At 51.3% G+C, this 6,187-nt stretch overlaps 1 protein-coding gene across 1 annotated transcript in view; it reads left to right on the top strand.

Moving 5' to 3' along the window:
- Positions 1–2,646: 2,646 nt before the first annotated feature.
- ELF2 (E74 like ETS transcription factor 2) overlaps positions 2,647–6,187 on the top strand; it is a 30,083-nt gene continuing 26,542 nt past the window's right edge. Inside the window, exon 1 of the mRNA XM_048942972.1 lies at positions 2,647–2,741. The gene's annotated coding sequence lies outside the window, so the exon portion shown is untranslated. The remainder of the gene's footprint in view (positions 2,742–6,187) is intronic.

Here is a 6,187-nt window from a genome sequence, read left to right as displayed (position 1 = left end):
GTCTTTGTCTGAATTGCCAAATGCTTCTCTGTGCTCAGCAAGTGTCTGCAGAAGCAGGCAGTGAAGCGTTTACCTCCCTCTAGCGCCGGTTCGTGGAAGGGTGACCACCTGCTGCTGCCAGCAATAGTTCGCTTAGCTGTTGTGCTGGACACAGGTGAAGTCCATCCAAGTCTCAGTTGTACCCTTTCCCATGCTCATATCAATACACAATTTCGTTTTTTACTTCTTAAAAACATAAGACAATTTATTTAAATAGACACCTGAAACTGCAAGTTGGTACTCAAAAGTTGGAAAATCTGAGGGTGAAATGCCTCAACCAGGATTTCTTGTGCCTGAGCATCAAGGTTTGATGGTGTGATTAAATCCAATTTTTACTTGGTTGTTTGGTAAACAAGCAAAAAAAAAAAACAACCCAAAGCATTGAACTGAGCACTGGAGCTGTGCTTCTTTTCCATCTTTCTCTCCAGTTTTGTACCAACCAGCCCCCCCAGCACCTGTTTTAGCACAGGAGAAGTACACACAGCTCCTCCAAGCTGAGTGACAACCTAGGAGCTCAGTGGTTTGTTCTGGTGTGTTTGCTTGCAGATGGTACCACCTCGGAGGGGCAGTTACTGCAGGCACTGTTTCCTGTTTGCTGATGATAAGAGATAAAGCAGTGTCACTTACAGAGCACAGACACACATGGGTTGAGGGGACACATGTAAAGACACAAGGTATTCTGTGCCAAGGGACGCAGGAGCAAATATTGCTTGGTCTGCTGCCTGTGGATTAACTAGCTTATTTCTGGAGTGCTGCCCCTATTGTCACACGTACAGTTCTACTCTTTGGAATGTTTTTTTTCTTGGTTGCATGCTGCTGTTGCTCTGCTTGATGCTGTTGCTCTGCTTACTGCTGCAGCAAACAGAAGGTGTGCAGAATGAGAGAAGTAAAGTTTATTCCGGAGCTGTGATCAAAGAATGGTGTGGTAGCAGCAGGGTTTTCCTGCGTTCTGGTCTTTACTCCTTCTCCTGGGATGCTGTGGGAGCTGTTGGCTCCTCCAGCTTTACTGGGACAGGAAGAAGGGCTTCTGATGTGTATTGGCTTCATTATGCATTCAGTGTCACTTAGTTAGCTAGAATCGTGCTTATTCAGTGATAAATAATTGTCCTAATTTTAAACCTTCTTGAAGTCTCAGAAGATGCAGGTGAGCTCCAACTATGCCCCAGCAGAAGTTTTGTACAGAAAGCTGTGCCATCTGTACTCTATCTCCCCTGTTTGGTATTGACTTCAGCGTGCAAACCAATTGAATTAAGGGGGAAAATATGAGGAAGTGGAAGAAAAGAGAGAATTATGCATATCTAGGTAGTAATTTCCACCTTTTTTTTTCCTTCTCTGTAGTTAACATACAGAGGTCTGCAGAGACTTCATAGATCACCTTCTTGTAAACTGATTTTCTCCCGCCTTCCTTCTTCTTCAGGCTACTTTAGTTCTTCAGTAGTGACTGGGAAATTCTATACTCCACTGAGGGCTACGTGGGAGTAATTAACCATTGGTTAACATGCACTCACGTAATCTAACAGAAGAGGGCACTCAATCAAAGGCGGTAGGGATACTAAAATGCAGAGCAGAGAAAGCATTCCCCAAAAGCTGAAGCTGAGCAGGAAGAATTAAATAACATACGATTTTGCTCACTGGGTTGTTTTTAATAAGCTGAACCGTACAGCTCCTTTTCATTCTGCTCGTTGCAGTGAGCAACTTAGTTCCAGGGCAAACTGTGGTGTTGAGGCTGTTGTGGCAAGATAGAAGCCAAACTTGGAGTTCAAGGCTTGACAGTTCTTGCCAGCAGGTACACAGTCTGGCGTTCTTCTCAGATGCAAACTTTGTTAATCTGATGTTTATGCGTGAGAATACAAACGTAGAGCATCAGACTTAGAATCATAGAATGGCCCGGGCTGAAAAGGACCACAACGATCATCTAGTTTCAACCCCCCTGCGATGTGCACGGTAAAATTAGGTCCTCGAATGAGGTCCCACGTCACTGCAGCAACAACGTGACTCTTGTACAAAGTAGTACAGGGCTGGAGGAAACCTTTGTCGCTGTGGCTTCTGTGAAGCTTTTGTTTCTGTGTCCAGAAGGGTACTTGTAGCCGGTAAAGCCCCACGTCTGTCGCTCTGTTCCGAACCTCCCAGACCAAGGGACGGAGGCGGTTGGCCGTAACGCTCCTTTGCGAGCGGGCTGACGGCGGTCCGCCCGTACCGACAGGACCCCGACAAACGCTGCGCTGTGCAGCTGGCCGATTTCGCGATGTGCTCTAACGCTGACAACCGCGACTGGTGGACTGCCTCACGAAAGGCACAAAACCTTTAAAGCCGACTGACGTGACTGAAACCGGACAAGCTCCTGCACAGCCCGGTTGAGCGCCGGCGCCGCGAGGCGCTATGAAGCTGCCCCTTCCTGAGGCGGGCGGCGGCTGCGGGCACGGCACCCCGCGGGACGGCCCGCACGCCGAGTGGGGCAACGGTTCCGGCGGGCGCCTGCGCAGGGGCCGAGCGGCCGCGCATGCCCGCAGCGCCCCGCCGAGCGGCTCGAGCGTGTGCAGAGGCGGCGCGGGGGGGGCCGGGCAGGTTGAGCCGCGGCAGCCGCCCCGCCCGCCGGAGCCGCCGCCGCCGCGGGGCGGCCTCGGCTGTGCACGGGCGGCGCCCGGCCCCGCCCGCCGCCGTCCCAGGCGGGCGAAGGAGGCGGCCTCCGCACCGCGGGCACGGTAAGGACGCGGCGCCGGCTCCCGCGGCGGGCGGGCCGGGCGGCCGCCCGAGGGAAGGGGTCGGCGGCGCCCCTGCTCCGCGGTGCTTTCGGTTTCGAGTGCCCCTTCGGCGGGCGGCTCCCGGCGGCTGTCAGCGTCGGCGCGGCCTGCGGGGCGGCGGGGCAGCCCTTGTTTACGCGGGGCGCGGGGAAGATGGCAGCGCGGCGCCGGCCGCTCGTTCTCTCGCTGTCATGCGTGCTGCCGGAGCGGCGCCCGGCCGGCCGCTCCCCTTCCCCCGGCCCGGCTCGGGGTGCCCGCCGCTGGGCTTGTGTTCGGCGGCTCCGGCGCGGAGCGGGTGCGGCCGGCCCACGCGCTGCGCTGGAGGGTCCTCGGCGCTCCCAGAAGTGGGATTCTAGCAGTAGGGCGTCCAGGCTGCTCCGGGGTTTGTGGCCCGAAAGGTGGGGAATGGGGACCGCGTTTCGTGCCGTAATTTTCGGTTGAAACGGTGTGAATGCTGCTGGCGTGTTGGAGAAAGCTTTGTAGCAACGCGCTAGCGTGTGCTGAAAGCTCCTCCTGGGGCTTTGGTACAGCTGCCTGGTTAATTGGGTGCTGAGGAACAGAGAGGTCTGGATCTGGGGTTGTTTGCACGAGCCGTTGCTTCCCGGATCCTGAGGAAGCGAAATAAAAGGCTGCAGGTCCTTGTGGGACCGTGCCGTGGGTGTGAGCCAGGGTTCCCTGCCCTCTGCCTATCTCCATTGCTATCAGTTATTTAGAAAAGGGAGGTGTTGTGTGGCCCCTTTGGTGGAACTCTGTTATGAGGTTCCAGCAGTGCCTACCTCAGAAAGCCCCAGAACGTGAGGCTGTGCATCCTTGTGCTGTGCGCTCGCTTAGACGGGTGAGGGTTTCTGTCTCCATAACTTCCTGACTCGAATGCTCTCACCCCTTTGGCCTCTAGAACATCCTTCGAAAATGAATCCGGTCTTGTGCACGCCACTTCCTTTGTTGTTGTGCTGTTTTGTTTTTAAACCCGCATCCTTAACTTTTTTCTTTGTGTTGGTCCCTGCTCTTTTATTATGTAAAGTGATGAATAATTTTTCCCTACTCTGATCCACTGGGGAGTGGGAACGGATGTTAAGGGCCAACAATTGGCACAGCAGAGAGAGGAGGCCTGGGACCAAGCAGGGCAGTGAGGGGCGAGAGGGGTTTCAAGGCCAGTGGGAAGGGAGCCTTTTTGTAGGGTAAAGCATGGCAGGGTCCAGATAGGTGTACTGAAGTCACAAAGCTTTCTGCAGAGTGCTGGTGCTTTTTATGTCACCACGAAATTGCATGTCCATAGGATTTATAGGCTTCAGCTATTGAGCTTCCAGAACAAACTTTGGGTGGTCAGATTTCTTGTTAAATATACGTGGAAGTTGAGTTCCTCAAGATCCTTGCTGTGTTGGTACGCTGTTAATTGAAGCCATGGTAATAATTCCTGTGTGTTCAGCAGTAGAATGACTGCCTTGTGAGGTGGGGGCTCTGATGCTTGGGCACGTGTTGTGACAGGACAGTGTGCTCTGAGCGCTCCCCTGTTTGAGTTGTTTTTCTGTACCCGTTTGTTGTAGTTGATAAGCTGCTGCAACTAGCCTGGACTGTCTGTTTTGTTTTCCTGAAATACAAAGATTGCCCCACGTCAGCTTTTTGGGCAGACCTTGTGATTCTTTAGCTATGGAGAAGTTGTTTTTTTCTGCTTTTGCAGAAGCTTCTCTGATTCTAGACTTGTTCCGTGTTTCAAGAAACCACAATGAACTCACAATTTCTTCTGTCAGGGAAAACATCTTGGAAAGGCTTTTCAGTTGGCATAACGTGTTTCTTTTTAAGTTTGTAGGTCTCAGGGTGAAAGTGACATTTACTGGTGTGCTCGAGGTGCTGCCTGTGCAAGACTGCTATTGTACCCGTAGGAAGGCTTGGTTGCAGTCAATGGGATTCAGCAGCGATCTCAGCTGCTGCATTTCTGTCTGTATAACTGATTCTGTGTGCAAGCCAACTTCTTTAGCTATTCTGACCGACCCAAAGGAAGGCCTGCTTGAAAGCCCTGGTGTGTGATAGTGCTGCTGGCCTCGGTCCTGCTCCTGCGGCTGTATCTGTGTAGGTATCCACATAAATCTATCCTTGGGGTTCTGGATGCCAACCGAATAAAAGGGAGACATTGTTCCAGAGGCTCGTACACGTTTTCTGAGTGCTGCAGGAGCAGCTGCCTCCCATCAGTGTTACCCGGCGTTCCGGGTGTTTTTCTTGTTTTCTGTGTGGGTGCAAGCGTGTGGAGCTTTTTTCAAGCGCCACGTTTTCTTTTTCTTTTGTTTGCTTACAATTGAAGTAAAACTAAACCGACTTGCACGTTTATGCTGAGTTTTGTTTTGAGCCAAACCTGGCGTAGGGAGGTGACGTGCTGTGCCATCTTTTTCATGCCAGCTTATCGACTTCACTTTTCTAATTCTTTCAAGCTGTGTGCTTGCTTTGCTGTGAAGTGGAGAGCGGTTGTGTGCTGAGGGATTGACTTAAGGTTCTGTTTTTGGATGGCTGTTATGTGCTCAGCACAGCTGTGGCACACAGTGTTTTTAACCTTGTCTGGTAGTTGCTGAAAGCATCATAGGAGTGTTTGGATTTCTTGTGGGGAGGTGCTTGGGTATGTAGACAGACCATTTTGCGATTCTATTTCTGAGGGTGAGAGCAGCTCGGTTTCTTTCTGTTTTCCCACAGGATATGTGTTTAAAGAATTAGATGTGGTGCAGCAAAGCCCTTTTCCCTGTTGTAAGGGACTTGATGGGGAACAGGCCCAGAGTTGTCTGAGATTCAAGGTGGAGGCAGGAGGGTGTCCTGGGGTGTGCTGCTGTGCAATAGGGTAGAGAGCGAATGCTTGCCCACTTCCTTCAACAAGAGATGTGTCTGCAGGACTCTATCGCGTGCACAGCCCACGCCTACCAGGATGTGTGTTGTTCTGTTTGTCTGAGCACTGCTAAACCAGGTTGGGTCGGTGGGCTGCTGTCTTTTTCCACCCTGCAAGGTTGTTGAATAAGTTACTGAATAGGAAGAGTCTCTGTGTGAAGTTGGAATCCTGATTACCAGAGACTCCGTAGCTTTCGTTGATTCCTTTCCTGGACTGTTTTGTGTCATCTGTCTAAATATACCACCTTTTAGTGAATGCGAGGGTGTAGTGCCCTAATGATTGTCCCATGTATTTTTCTCTTGGAGGGTTTTATTCGTTAGAAATGTTGGCTGTGCCTGGAAAGTGAGGATGATCTAAGAGTGTGTGTGTTCCTTACATCGCCCTGACCCTGCTTCTATAGGTAATTGCTTATTCGCTTGGAGAGAAATCAGTGCAGAATTCATCTAAGCTTCTTCCATCCTAGAAGCCAAATAAATACGTTTCTTTCTTTCTTTCTTTTTTGGCATAATCTGATCTACACATGAAGTGTTCTCTCTTGCTG

The sequence above is a fragment of the Lagopus muta genome, chromosome 4 (assembly GCF_023343835.1).
Source record: "Lagopus muta isolate bLagMut1 chromosome 4, bLagMut1 primary, whole genome shotgun sequence".
Lineage (NCBI taxonomy): Eukaryota > Metazoa > Chordata > Aves > Galliformes > Phasianidae > Lagopus > Lagopus muta.
Note: the sequence above shows the minus strand (reverse complement) of the source record. Positions and strands in the feature narration are given on the sequence as shown.